The sequence below is a fragment of the Condylura cristata genome, unplaced genomic scaffold, assembly GCF_000260355.1.
Source record: "Condylura cristata isolate star-nosed mole 26May11 unplaced genomic scaffold, ConCri1.0 scaffold00008, whole genome shotgun sequence".
In the NCBI taxonomy this organism is placed as follows: domain Eukaryota; kingdom Metazoa; phylum Chordata; class Mammalia; order Eulipotyphla; family Talpidae; genus Condylura; species Condylura cristata.
In genome coordinates this window covers 62,915,296-62,930,541 of record NW_004567109.1, presented here as the reverse complement: position 1 = coordinate 62,930,541, position 15,246 = coordinate 62,915,296, and positions in this window count along the sequence as shown.

Genomic DNA, 15,246 nt, shown 5'->3' with positions numbered 1-15,246 from the left:
AAAAAGCTGTTTACCTTACTCAAAGCAGTGTCCAGTGTTTTCAAGTCCTAAACACAAATACTCCCAAGATGGCATCTTCCTGCCACTGTGGGCTTGGAGCACATGGAAGCCAGACTGTAGGTTTGGTTTCAATTCATGAAAACAGAAAATAGCAGGAAATGCTCCCAGAGCTGCTGAGATGCCCCAACAAAGCACTAGACCAGCCAAAAAACAGCAGCTACAGCGGCTGAATCACTGAAAGCAGCTCCTGGTCCCCGCCTCTCCTGCCAGGCTGTAACAGCTGCAAAACTGGGAACAGTTTCAATCGCTGGGCTACTTGCAAAGCTTCTGAACTTTTACTCACTGAGGTTGGCAGCTGGAAGCCTTCCTGTCCACGTCCTTCAGAGGCCCACACCAGCCTTCTGGAAGATCGCCGTGGTGGGGGAGGTAATGGCTGACCCCAGAATCACTTAAGATCCAAAAATGCTGAAATCCCAAAGTTGAATCCTAAACACTGAATACTGTGGGCTGATTCTGCTGTCCCTTCTATGTCTTCTCAGTCTCCATCCCCACTGATACTTTGTTTGAATTTCTCCTGAGGCCCTCCATCCTCACCAGCACCCCCTCTGGAGGGCCACCCGAAAGTCTTTGATTTCAGCCCCTGGTTACACTTAGAGAGCAGCTTCCCTGTGAGCAAGTCTGAGGTGGGTGTTAAGCTTTCAATCACAGGTTCTGCCCCTGGGTGTGAGTGTGAAGATGCCAGTTCAAGAACATTTAGAGCAGCACCATGGCTGAGGAACTGTCCACTGGCGACTAGAGGGAGAAGCTGGAGTGTGTTTCTTGGAAATGTTGCCCTGGAGGTGAGTCCGCACAAGTACATAGTGCTGTGTGGCATTTTTAAAGATACTAAGTAGCAGGTGTACAGGTGTATTTCCTTGCTTTTAAAATGCAGGGTTGTGAGGCTTTGGCTTCTGGTAGACTAGTCCCAGGTGGGAAGAAGCGGGAGCAGACTCCCGCTTCTCTCGCCTACCGCCATTGGACAGGGCCTGGCTTCCAGGATCTCTCCACCACAGTGCTGTCTAAACACTCTTGAACTGGCTGTCTTTACGCTCACACGCAGGGCCGGAGCTGGCATGTTGTAACTTACACCCTTGTGGGCCTGGCTAGATGTCAGACTGCTCTGGGATGTATCCATTCAGCTCCCACCTGGAGGTGACCAGGTTCAGCTTCCTCTTCTTGGCACTTGATACTTTCCATGTTTACTTTTTGACAGTCTGATGTGTTCGAGAGCTTCATTTAAACTTGTTTTGAAGTGATGACTGGTTTATACCATTATGCAGTGTCAGGTTACAGCCTTACAGTAGCCACTGGCGTAGACTACTTTGTGGTCGTCATCAGAGGTCTTGTTTCCGTATGGTTGACCCTTTTACCTGATTTATCCACCCCCTTTCTCTTCCCTCTGCGAACTGCTGTTTTGCTCTTGTAGCCTAAGAGTTTGTTTCTGTTTTATTTGTCATTAGCTTTATTTCTTTAATTTCTGTGTATGAGTGGAATCACATGGTTTCTGTCTGCCTGTATCACTTAGCATATAATACACTCAGGTCCATCCATGTTGTAAAAGGCAGAGCTTCATCTTTTTATTTTCCTGCGGCCAAGTAGTGTCCACCATGTAGGCAGACCACCTCATCTTTATCCCCTCCTCTACTGATGGGCACTTGGGTTCTTTCCAGCTCTTGGCTATGGTAAATAACGATACTATAGGCCCTCCCTGGTGGCGCAGCGGGTTAAATAAAGCACAGCACTAAGAAGCTTAAGCCACTTCCGCATGAGTTCGAACCCCGCCTGCCCCGGAGGAGATCCACATGGCGTGGCAGACTTCTCCTGACCCGCCTGCTGCTCCCCTCAGCAGTGTACTTCGTCGATCTGCCTGTTCTGCTCCCTACTCTGTCCCTGGTGAATCCTCTCACCCTCCGCATCTCTGGCCTGTACCCCAGTTCTGTATGAATAAATAAATAAATCTTTAAAAAAAAATAATGATACCATAAATGAACTACATGCTGTGTTAGAAAATGCTCATCCTCCTTTTTCGGACCTGCCGTAAGAAGGTGTCATGAAGCAGATGTGTAGCAGTTCCAGAGGCAGGGGGTCTAAGGTCAGGGCTCTGCAGTGGGCCCAACCGTCTGTGGCTCTAGGGGAGGAATCTGCCTTGCCTCCACCTTCCTGCAGTTTGTAGTCCTTGGTTTTCTTGGCTTGTGGATGTATCACACCATTCTCTGGCTGCATCATCACACAGCCTCTTCAGCTTCCATTTGTCTGCAGATGCCGCCTGTCACCTCACCCATACCTTGGTTAAGGTAAGATACAAATAAATTCATTTCCGGAAGTTTTGGGGTTTAGGATTTCTGCTTAGCTTTTGGGGGTGGGGGCATAATTCAACCTGTAACAGTGGCTAAGGAGGAAAAAATTAAAGGGCATCTGAAGAGTTGAATGGAAATAGAGAGGCCGGTGATTAGACTAACAACCAGAGGGAATGGAATGAAAATCCATTGAGCTATATACTGAAGAACTGCACACTTTTCATACATAGTATTTCAATAAATATTAACTGGAAAATACAAACATGGAGAGGGCAGCTTTATTGCGAGAATCTCATGGTCAGTAGTTGGCATTTCTTAATTTTTGTCAATAACACTGTCAAGCTCCTATGTGTGCCAGAATCATTTTACCCATAGTTTTGTGCTGCTTTGCTTTCATTTTCAGTTTTAGTTCCGTCAAGGGCTAAAGGCTAGCTAAATAATTCAACAAATCCTATCAATAAACTCCTAGTAGGGTTTAGGCTAGTAGCCAGGGGATGCAGGGGCACTTCTGCCTTCAGAAAGCGCAAGGTCCATAGAAAGAGTCAGGACCCAGTCCCCAAAGCACATTCCATGGTAGCTGCTTCAGACAGGGCACTGGCCTAGGAGTGGAGAATGAGCACAAAGGGCCTGGGATGCCATTCGCAACAACACGGACGATGTAGATGGTCTCAGACTTAGTGAACTAGGGGAAACAGACAAACACCATGTGTTTCCGATCATGTGGTATCTAGAGAAGCCAAATAATTGGCTGCACTAAAGAAACAGAAACTTTTAGACTCTAAGAAAGGAAGAGGGGAGGAAAGTGGGTAAACTGGGCAAGAGGGGTCAAATAGAAGGTGTGGAGTAGAGGCGGGCTGGGAGTGGTGAACTGGCCGCTGGAGTCCGGAGGAGAAGCGCCTGCACTTCCCACAGCCCTGGGCGGTGAGCTCCGTCAGCTCCCCTCGGGCAGGAAATAAGTGGGTTTTGCTCGTGTACTTGTGTTTAGTGTTGCCAACTAGAAGTCTTGCGTCATTTTATGATTCTTGCTCGTTTTGAGTAGGTACTCTTTCAATGCCTGGAAGCTTTTAGGAATGATAATTATCTTTGGGGAGCTGAGATATTTATCTAGGTTTGAAACTTTTTCCTCTCCTTCCCCACGGCTTCCATGGCATTTTCTTCCTCCCCCCTCACGTCCGTGGCACTTAGGGCGGCAGGAGGGGAGGTCTGTTTTGGACTTGAAATGTGTGTCTTTCTTTGGCACCAGCTAATTTTCTGTTGCCATCCTTTATTATTTACTGCTCTGATGACATACAGTGATAGCCTAGTCTGCCCCCAATTCTCTGATGCTTTGCCCTTCTAGAGGGAGGACCAGTATTCTGTCCTTCTCCATGATTGGCACCTCGGGGGTTGCTTCCGTCTGTAAAGTGAGGCAGAACTTCCTAGGCCTGCATCAATGCCAGGCGCTTGGCCCCAGTGCCTGGGACGCGGGCCACTAGGGCCCAGTCTGAAGCCCCACACAAGAAAAACCCTGAGTTTCCGAATTTTCATTAACACGAGTTTTTAAAAACAAGCATCCGCTGAGGTGAGGGGGAATGGGGATGGGAGAAGGCAGAGAAATGGGAGTCCAGGAGGAAGAACTCTGCGCTGCCCTTGATGAAGCTCCAGGTCCAGCTGTCATGCAGTTTGTTGACCCAGGGACAGTGGCCCTTGAAAACCAGCACCACCGCGTTAGGACGGCCTTATTCCCTCCTGCGCTGCCAGCAGCTTCTTCAGGTCCCTGCTGGCCTTCTCCACGCTGCAATGAAGGTGGCCCTTCTTCCCCAGACAGCTGGTGTAGACGACCTGAATCTTTCTGCATGGAGCGCCAGCCTCCTGGACTGCCAACCCACAACCTCCTCGCTCAGGGCAGAGCCAGGCTCCAGGTACAAGCGATGATTTACAAGTCAAATATGCCAAAGGCCCATAGCAACAACTAGAAATTCCCTCACTCCCAGGAGCCCCAGTTCTGCTTTCCAGGGATTTTCAAGTCTTTTATCTTTTTCCTAGTCATTAGTTTTACATTTTAAGATTATAAGCCTGTGTTGTTTTTTGTCTTACTTTGTAAATTTTTACCGCTATGTAGTCACTTCTTTTTATGATTATTTGAGGTTTAGCTCTTTTACATTCCACTTTCTTTTCCAAACTCTGAATATGATACCCCTATTTCTAGCTCAGTCCTCCCTCTCATTATGCAAATGTAATCTACTTTAAAGCCAAGTCAGTGCCCGCATTTTGCAACTTTGAACTCTCCCTTTGCTCCTTTGGGTGACTTCCCATACACAGATCCTCTGTTCTTTCTAAAGCTTTGCGGGGGTCATTGCCCCGCCCCCAACACTCCCCCTTGCGTCGGGGTGGGGGTGGGTGGGTGACGAGCGGTCTTCACTCTTGGCTGATTCTCTTTCTCTTAGCAATATGTTTCTCCTCCCAGCTCTAAATAGCACGATGGAATTTTAATTTAAAGTCTCCACTGCAGGCACGCACGCTCCAAACAGCAACCCTGCCCTTTCCAAGTGCACACTTGGAGTGGAGCCCGCCCGGGCCGCCCGCGGGAATGACCCAACCCCGAACAAGCTATGTTGCTGTCTCCTCCCTCCTCCCCGTGGACTCAACATTTAAATATCTCCTCCTAACTCCCTTTAAGGAGCCAGGCTATATGCTTTCTGGCCCTAGTCCCCTCTTGCATGGGTCTCTGACAAAACCTTGCCTGGTTCAACTACACTTAGCATTGTCTGCTGGATTCTTTCCATAGAAGCAAAAGGACCCACTATTTTGGGGCCTGGAACAATTGAGTGGCACTTCTAGAACCTTCTTTGAGTGGAACTGGATCAGCTGGAAGACCAACCTTCCACCCTTGCTCTGCTTCCTTTCTGAATACCCAGCTGGTGTCTGGGGTCACAGTGGCGTCTCCAGTTATAAGGTGACCTTCAGGAGAGCTCCCTGCCCAAGGGGACCACGCAGAGAAGTAGAAGGAGCCTACAGTCCTCTTTCAGTCCTCACCTGTTCTCAATACTTGCTCTATTGGAAAAAAACAAACTCTCCTGGGTTAAGCCATGGGTTGGCCTCTGCTACCAGCAGCCTAACTTAATTTCTTTCTTTTTTTTTTTTTTTTAAAGATTTATTTATTTGTACATACAGAACTGGGGTACAGGCCAGAGGCTCAGGGGCGGTGAGAGGCTTCACCAGAGACAGAGCGGGGAGCAGAACAGGCAGATCGACGAAGTACACTGCTGAGGGGAGCAGCGGGCGGGTCAGGAGAGGTCTGCCACGCCATGTGGTCTCCTCCGGGGCAGGCGGGAATCGAACTCATGCGGAAGTGGCTTTAGCTTCTCAGTGCAGTGCTTTAACCCGCTGCACCACCAGGGAGGGCCAATTTCTAATGGATGCATGAGAGATTTCAATTTTTAATAAATACCACTTTCCCTAAGCAATCAGTAACACAATCCCATAGAAACTGATTAAAACAAAACAGGTAACTGTGAAGTAATGTCCATTTACCCAAGAATGTCTGGGACCCAATTTTTTTCTCAGAAAGGTCCCAAGCCCTATGTGAGAGTAGAAAGAAAGAACTGCATTGGCACAGAGAGTCTGGATTCTCACCCAAATCCTGCTGTGTGTTGGTCCGCTGCAAGCGGATCATCAGCAGAGTGACCAGGGGAGGTGGAACCTGCCTACAGTTCTGCCTCCTTTTCTTTTTTAAAGATTTATTCTGGTTTATTTATGTACACAAGAACTGGGGTACAGGCTAGAGGGGTGAGGGTTAGAAGATTCACCAGAGACAGAGTGGGGAGCAGAACAGGCAGATCTGCTGAAATATACTGCTGAGGGGAGCAGCGGACAAGACAGGAGAGAGGTGTGGCGCGCCATGTGGGTCACCCCCTGGGTGGGATTGAGCTCATGCTGCAGTGGCTGCGGACAGCTTCACAGCACTGAGTCTGTCACTCCTGCACCAACAGGGCGGCCCATCTGCCTCCATTTCTCTGCCTTTCTGATTTCTTATCTTCCACTGTCAGAGGGGGTGCAGGGCAGGAGCTCCATGCTACAGAGGTAGTTTCCTGAAGCTTTTCAGCATCTGGATGTTTGAGACCTGCCTCCCTCTGGTCTGCCCCAAGACCAGCTCTCATTCTGTGAGCCCACCTCACAGAATGTACGCAATTTCTAGAAATATCTCGCAAAATTGCAGATTTTAACAAGACAGCTTCTAGAAATTTCTTTCAAAATTGTGAGTTCTAATCATCCTCTGTGAGTGTCTGTTTAACATTTTTAATGTTTTTAGGGACAGGGAAAGTATGGACATACCTCTACCAGGGGTGGCCTATCTTTTTATGAAAATTGAGCTTTTCTTTGTGATAGTATAAAATGTAGTTGATTATCATGGACAGACTCATATTTTATTTGTATAATTGGTCTTTATTAGATCTACCTTCTTCTATTATTCAAATACTTTTTTGTGATTTGTGTGATGAACAGTGAGAAAAACCTATTAAGGTTTGTTATAGAGTAATGTTAATAACTATTCATGTGTAATAGATACACCTGGGTGTTTTTTTTTTTAGTTTATAAACACAACTTTTTTTATATATAATAGTTTGTTTTTACATATTTCTGTGCATTTTTCCATCTCAGTTGCAATCCCCTTGGGTTTCCCATCACCAAATCACCATGTGCCATTACCATAGTCCAGTGCATTTCCCGCCCCCCATGTTTTTTGATCCCATTCCCCACTCCATCCCCACAAAATGTCTCTGATATATAGCTGTTCATCATTATCATTATTTTCTCACCTGTTCCTTTATATTCTTGCTATGAGAGAAACCATCGGTATTTTTCCTTTTCTTTCTGGCTTATTTCAGTAAGCATGATCTTTTCCAGCTCCATCCATGTTGCTGCAAAAGACATGTGTTTCTTTTTTTTTTTTTTGGTTGCTGAGTAATATTCCATTGTATATATGTACCATATCTTTTTTTTTTTTTAATAATTTTTTTTTAAGATTTATTTATTTGTACATACAGAACTGGGGTACAGGCCAGAGGCTCAGGGACGGTGAGAGGCTTCACCAGAGACAGAGTGGGGAACAGAACAGGCAGATCAGTGAAGTACACTGCTGAGGGGAGCAGCGGGCAGGCCAGGAGAGGTCTGCCATGCCATGTGGTCACCTCCGGGGCAGGCGGGAATCGAACTCATGCAGAAGTGGCCCCAGCTTCTCAGTGCTGTGCTTTAACCCGCTGCGCCACCAGGGAGGGCCTGTACCATATCTTTTTAATCCAGTCATCCATTTTTGGGCATTTGGGCTGTTTCCATGTCTTTGCAATTGTAAATAAAGCAGCAATAAACATCACCTGGTATTTTTTAATGTTCTTGTCTTCTGAGAAGCATATGAGAAAGCCTTTGATCTTTTTTCTTCTTTTTAGACAAAATTTTTAATGATTTATTTAATTATGCATACAGAAGTAGGGTACAGGCCAGAGGCTCAGGGGCAGTGAGAGGATTCACCAGAGACAGAGTGGGGAGCAGAACAGGCAGATTGATGAAGTACCCTGCTGAGGGAGCAGCGGGCAAGCCAGGAGAGGGCTGCCCGCCATGCGGGTCTCCTCCAGGCAGGGATCAAATGCGTGTTGAAGCAGCTGAGGCCAGCTGTGCAATGCTCTGCTTTAACCCATTGTGCCACCACGGAGGATCCACCCTTGGTTTTTTCTCTTGACCTATTTCTAATCTCTAGTTATAAACTAGAGATTACAAACCCAAACAAACATTCTTTGAATGATATATTATTCTAACTGAATTGAAAGAATCACTAGTAGGGAAAATATTCATTGATAGCACATACAGATTGTTGGCTAGTGAATTACCAGGAGATATTAATAAAGTGATGCTTCTTTGAAAATATGACATACTGATTTGCATTGTCTACAGAACAACGTGTTAAACAAGTTGTCTGTATCAAGTCTCTTTGTGTGTGTGTGTGTGTGTGTGTTTGCAGATACCTTTTTCTTTTCTTTTATTTATTTATTTATTTCAAGTCTCTTTACTTTTTAAAATAATGTGAAATATCTATGTAACATAAAATTGCACCCAACGACACTATCCCTTGCAGGAATTTTTCCTCTTCCCAAAAAGGAACCCTACATCTGTTAAACACAAACTCTTCCTTCTCCCCCTCCCCCCATAGTAATCTTTATTCTACCTGCTGTCAGAATTTGCCTGTTCTAGATACCACCTGTTGGTCGTGTCCTAAGACCAGTTTCCAACATTTACTTATGGAAGCTTCTCCATAATAAGTATGTCCTGCGCACCAGCTGAGTGTCCAGGAATTTCCCTCAATTCACTAACCACTTGGAGACACTATCTATTTGGAGAAGGTAACAGTTGGACACTGTCTACTTGGAGAGGGTATCAGTTTCCACAGGCTAAAGGCTCAGTCTCCCAAGACTGTCCTCTACATTTTCCTGGGCTTTGACCAACCCAGTACAGACAGGAAGGTCCCACGACCACCCTCAGACTTCAGGTGCCTGTCATGTCACAAGTCCAAATTATTACCTGTGCTTCTCACCTACAGCTCCAAAATAGAGGTACCCAGCACCCTCTCCCAGATTCAATTGGCTAGAATGGCACACAGAACTCAGAAATTCATTACTCACTGCTTTATTACAAAGGATGTTATTCAGGAACAGCGAGATGCTTAGGGGGCCATATATGGGGGAAAGGCACAATTTCCCATCAAGTTTATAATTCTTTCCAGATCGCCATGTATTTCACTACCCTGGAAGCTTTCAGAAGCCCTCTTGTGCTTTAATGGAGGATTCATTACATAGAAATGATTGTGTGAACATGGGCCTGAACTCAGTGTGTCCATTCTCTTGGGGAGAATTGAATAAAAGACAATGCCAAATGGAGCACACAAAGGAGAAGTATTTTTCCTGTGACAAGAAGACAGTGAGACTGGCATTTCCAAGGATCTCATCTGTGAGAGGAGACAGTGAGGTGAAGTTGCAAGTATCGTTTAGTGTGGGAGGGGGTCTTCAGGAACGCCTTTATTCCTGATGTGGGTCCCCACGCTTTATTTTTCTAGAGTTTTATTACTATATATTTTTTGTGTGTATGAGAACTGGGGTGCAGGCCAGAGGTACAGGAGTGAGAGGATTCACCAGAGACAGAGGGGGGGACAGAACAGGCAGACTGACTGAAATGCATTGCTGAGGGAGCAGTGGGTGGGACAGGAGAGGTCTGCTGTGCCATGTGGGTCAGCTCCCTGGCTGGCCAGGGATCTAACTCAGGCTGCAGTGATGATAGTGCTGAGACTCAGTCCACTAAGGGAGGCCCTGGTCCCCACTCTGCATCTGGTCTCCTTGGTCATTCCTTATCTTCAGCTGGAAGGCCCGAGGAAAATTCAGCTTCCAGGAATATGAAATTCTGTCATGTACATGACTCATCCAGATGACCTGTCCCTGTGACCTGGGCCAACAACAAAGCTTCCTTGACTCTTACTGACTCTGTGCTCACGCACATGCTGTGAACATGCTGCGCCCTCCGCCCGGCCTAAGCAGACCAGTGAGCAAAGCCATCTGCACAGGTGAACACCCGTCAGTCTGGAGAAGCAGCTGTGCGAGAATCTGCTGCCTCAGAGAAACCTCCCTCAGGCTTCCTCTGAGGACAGAGGAGCCTGCTACAGACCCTCCCAGCAGGTACTTTGCCTTCGCGTTCCTTAGAAGTCAGGGAAATGATGAATTCCAGCTTTTGCCGTCCTCTGGGCACAGATAGGTCAAAATAACTTAGGAAGCCAAAAGACCTAAACCTATAGATGAAAACCAGAAATCCCCATCAAGAATAATTATCTAAGCAAAACTCAAAAGTGTGGTTGTTGTTGCAGTTCTCGCAGGGTAACATCAGTCTGACCAGGTGTGCATCCTGGCTTTGATCTCTTAATAAATGAGCTGTAATTATCTTTGAGACTTTACTTCAACTCGCAGTCAAATCATTGGCCATTGACAATTGAACACTATTGCCAGCATCTGTGCCCTCCCCAGAATCAGGGGGTGGGACAGAAAACTCTATTCAAGTTGGTTTCCCTACAAGATCTGGTGTTTTCCAAAAGTTACCTTCATTATTATAGCAAGACACTCCTTTTTCACTCTCAACATTTAGGAAATTCTAAGACTTTGGAGGCACTGTGAGACAGGAGCTGTGGGTGAAGATCACACAGGTACGGTACAAGAACATATTTTAGTCACCTGAATGATATATTTTGTGTATCAAAGATATATGTCCTATAAATCACAACATCATGTTCATGTACTGGTGAGAGCGACACTACCCATGTTGTTTGACAAGATCCTGATGTGGGGGGAAAAATCCTGAAAAGTCAGGATATTCCACAGCTGGTTCCTGCTGGATTCTTTTAATTTGTTTATGGCCGTTTCCAAGAAGTATGGTTTGTTTTTGGCTGTTCCCAAGAAGCATAGCAATTGTCCAAATATACATTCAATATACAATCAATAATTACTTGATTGGATTGATTAGTTCAATAACAATAGCATTGTACACAGAATGGCACAGCACGTTATAAAATAATTAATATTCCCCTGCTTGAGAGGGCTGGCACAAATCTAGGTCCCACAATAATGAGAGACATGTCACGGGCCAAGAATTCTGAGAATCACAGGCTGCAATAATTTCCTGTCTAGTCCCCAATGAAAGATCTATAGTTTTAAGTAACATAGTGTCATTTTAAGTAATAAAATTACAAATAATAATAAGTTTTCCTACTCTTTTCTCTAACTTTCACCTCAACCCTTTTTGACATAGAAAGGTTTTTTAGATACCATTGATAGGATAATAATTAGTGACCATAAAGAAAGAAATTTTCCCCTAATTCTTTGGTTAGATATAGAGACGAGGTTGACAGAACAATTGCAAAAGTAGTGATTAATAGAAGCTCCTTTTATAGATCAAAAAAGGGAATTTTCCTTAGGGGCAGGGAAATGTCAGTATACTCGGCATTGGTGTTTTTCTGACTCCTAGTTCCTTAACATTAGATCCTGCACCTTTAAGATGTATGTTCATTGAGATATTAACAAAGTGATTGCTTAAGTTGTAATAGCTAATTGATCACCATAGAAACATTTTGTATATTGTTAACTGATCACCATGGGAATATTTTGTTTGATAGCTGATCACCATAGGAATATTTTACTAATGACTGACTGGTCACTATAGGAACATCTTCTGTATCAATTGTACTTTTGATTAATAAATGATGACTATTACAGTCTCAATAAGAGATCAAAAAGTCCCGAGCTGTTTTTAAGAAAAATGTGATGATTGATGTCTTTCTGTTTTGTGTACACATTGATGTAATCCCACCACTTGCTTGTAATGTATAAATGAAGACGTGCTGGGTCAATAGGCAGAAGATGCTTTCACCCCAAACCAGTGCCTGCGTCTCCTCATTTATCTATCTCATCTTTTCTCTCTCTCTTTTTTCTATGTCTCCTGCAGGAGACCCTCACTACCTCAGCTGAAGCTGTTCTTCAGCAATGTATATGGAACTTTTTAAAAAAAAAGATTTATTTACGTATACATACAAAGCTGGGGTACAGGCCAGTGGTGCAGGGGTGGTGAGAGGATTCACGAGAGACAGTGGGAACAAAACAGGCTGACTGACAAGTACACTGCTGAGGGGAGCAGCGGGTGGATCAGGAGAGGTCTGCCACGCCATGTGGTCACCTCCGGGGCAGGCGGGAATCGAACTCATGTGGAAGCGGCTTTAGATTCTCAGTGCTGTGCTTTAACCCGCTGCACCACCAGGGAGGGCCCCATTTTCTTTTTTAAAAAAGATTTATTTTATTATTTATGCATACAAGAACTGGGGTGCAGGCCAGAGGTGCAAGGGTGGTGAGAATCTTCACCAGAGACAGAGTGGGGAGCAGAACAGGCAAATTGACTGAAGTACACTGCTGAGGGGAGCAGCGGGCGAGACAGAAGTCTGCTGTGCCATGTGGGTTAACGCCCTGGCCGGGGGATCCAACTCCTGCTGCAGTGGCTGTGGAGAGCTGCACCGTAACCCCTTGCATCACAGGGAGACCCAAGCCCCATTTTCTTTCTCCATCGGACATTGGGTTAGTTGCCCTTTCTGAATAATGCTGCTGTGCACCTGGCTGGGCAAATATCTGTTTAAGTCCCTGCCCTAAGTTCTTGGGGTATGTACCTAGCACTGGTAGGTCACGTGGCAATTCTATGTTTGACATTTTGAGGAACCTTCAGACAAGTGGCCTGGTCTCCCGTCACTGCAACTGTTTGCAAAGGCTCCATCAACGTCTTCCTGCTTCCTGCTAGGATGTTGCTGGACAAGCCAGCACTGTGTGTAAGCTGGCCATGCCTCATGCTTAGGGCTTTCTTGTGAACCCCTGTGAAGAGTGCCCACCTGAGCTCTGAAGACCATCCTGCTGCCTGCTTGATGACAGAGGTGTCTCAGCTGATGGGCAATGAGGTGTCTACTTCTCAGCAAAAGTGGCGCTTTTACAAACATGATAACTATGGCTAAATAGTGTTTCTGGAAAGCCCAGCAGAGGCCAGCATGGGCACCATGGAGGAACTGATAAGGACCTGGCAGGGTGCACAGGGTCTGCCCTGGAGTGGCCCTGGTCCCAGCTGCCAGGGGGGACTTTTGCCAGTCATCCCCAAGGGTCTTTAATAAACCCTCACAGTGTAGAGAACACATGCCCCCATGGCACATCAGGGAATGAGAAAACCCAAAGCCACAGTGAAGGCTCTTCTGCTGGTGGAATGCTTGGTTCCTCACTCTTCCCAGGAGGAGCGGGTCAGCTTCTCTGAGGCATGGTGCTGTTGCCGATGGAGTTTGTCATTGTCCGAGACACTTGGAAAAACTTGTGGATCACAGTGTCTCATGTTATTCAGTCTGGCCCCCTGCCTCGACAGGACAGACACACGGCTCAGGATGACCAGCTGCCCGGACACCGCCTATTCTGAGCCCGGAGACCTGCAGAGGCCACCAACTTCCTGATACCCCTCATATCTACTTCCCTCTCCTCTCATACCCTCAGCCCCACCCATTTCCTTACATTATTTCCCAGATGACTCATACACGAGTCCTTGCTACGGGCTTGTCTTTCAGGGGCCGGGAGGTCTCAGCATAAAATTCACCTATACCTTGACATCTCACACCTATTCCCCTCTCTGCCGGTTGCAGAATATGGCCAAAGGGAACCTGAGGAAAGCCCCTGACCACAGGGTTGGACTCCCTCTTATTTGACTTCCTGGTCTGGCTTGGCTTTGCCACCACCGCAGAACAGACAGCAGTGGCATAGCTCCCAGAAAACCCAGAACATGACACACTGGACTGGATGATATGCGTCACAGAAATGCCACAAATCCAGAGGTCTGCAGCCAGCACGTCCGGACCACGGTCTTAGCTAGACAGATAGTTCCATTTTCCATGTGGACTTCGATGTTTGTAAGCTTTGTGTTTGTGCTTTGTTCTGGACAAAGTCCTGAGAAAGGACTTTCTCTCTCATGAAATATATCAGTCCTACCTTCCAGCCCCAGGAACCACTTTTAAACTTTCTGGTTTCTTCCAGCCCAGGAGAATAGCAGCAGGAGGATCCAGGCCCACAGAAGACAGACGCTTGCAGAGCACAGGGTGTGGGTCTTGGGGGCCAGGGGAGACCCAGGGGCAGCACTGGCCCTGGGGCAGGAGGTTTGGGAGAAGAAACGCATCAGGTAAAGAAAACACACATGGTTTATGGTATGCTAAGACAGATTTATGTGATAAGATGTTCTCAGAAATCTTCCGTATGGTGTGTTTGAGGAAATAGAATGTAATAAAGCAGTAGATTCTTGATGACATAACCTGGTCTGTGTGCTATGTGCATCACAGTCGTGACCCATTACCACAAAATGGCAGAAACAGCACATGTCCTCTTCTTACAGCTCCGTAAGTCAAAGCCCAAAGCACCCCTCAACTTCCTGAAATCAAGGTAGCCCTGGGCCACTTTCCTCTGATGCTCCAGGAGAGATTCCCACCCAGGTTATTGCAGGATTTGTTTCTTTGCGGTTGTGGGACTGAGCTCCCAGTTCTCTTGCTGGCTGTTGGCCGAGGGATGTCCAGCTTCCAGCAGCTGGACCAGGGTACTCCTTGGTTGCTGTCCACCTTTTTCCAGCAGCAACAGCAGATCAGTCCCTTTCATGCTGACTCTCTCCTCCCTCTTCCTCATTGCTTTATCTTCTTCAGTTGCTTCAACATCCTATGTGATTACATTGGGTCTACAGACATAATCCAGGATAATCACCCCATTTTAATTTCAGCTGATTAGCCATCTTCACTCACTGTTTTTTTTAAAAAAGATTTTTTTTTTATTTTACAAACGTTTATTTTTACATCATTTTGTACATTTTTTTTCCATCTCAATCCCCGTGGGTTTCCCATCACCAAGTCACCTGTGTGCCATCACCATAATAGATTTATTTATTTTACTCACTTTTTTGTTGTAGCATTGAAATGATGCACTAAAATTAAAATTAAAATTAATATGTGTCGCAGGTATTAGGATGTAGATGTCTCTGAGGTCATTATCCTTTCCATTGCCCTACATTAAGACTTGGGTCAAGCAAATAGAATAGACTCATGCAGAGTATTTTCATTCTATGTCTGTCATGAAGGCAGAAGCCAAGACACAAAAGCAGCTTCTCCAAGACCCAGCAGAGGCGCCCTAGGTCAGAGCTGCGTATGTCAGTTTTGCTGTATTTTAATGAAATGAAGCTGCATGAATTGAGACAACTATAGGCTCAGAAAGAACTCTTCCACTCTTCCAAACACACCAAAAAGAAAATAAAAAAGGGCCCTCCGGCCCTCCCTGGTGGCGCAGCGGGTTAAAGCACA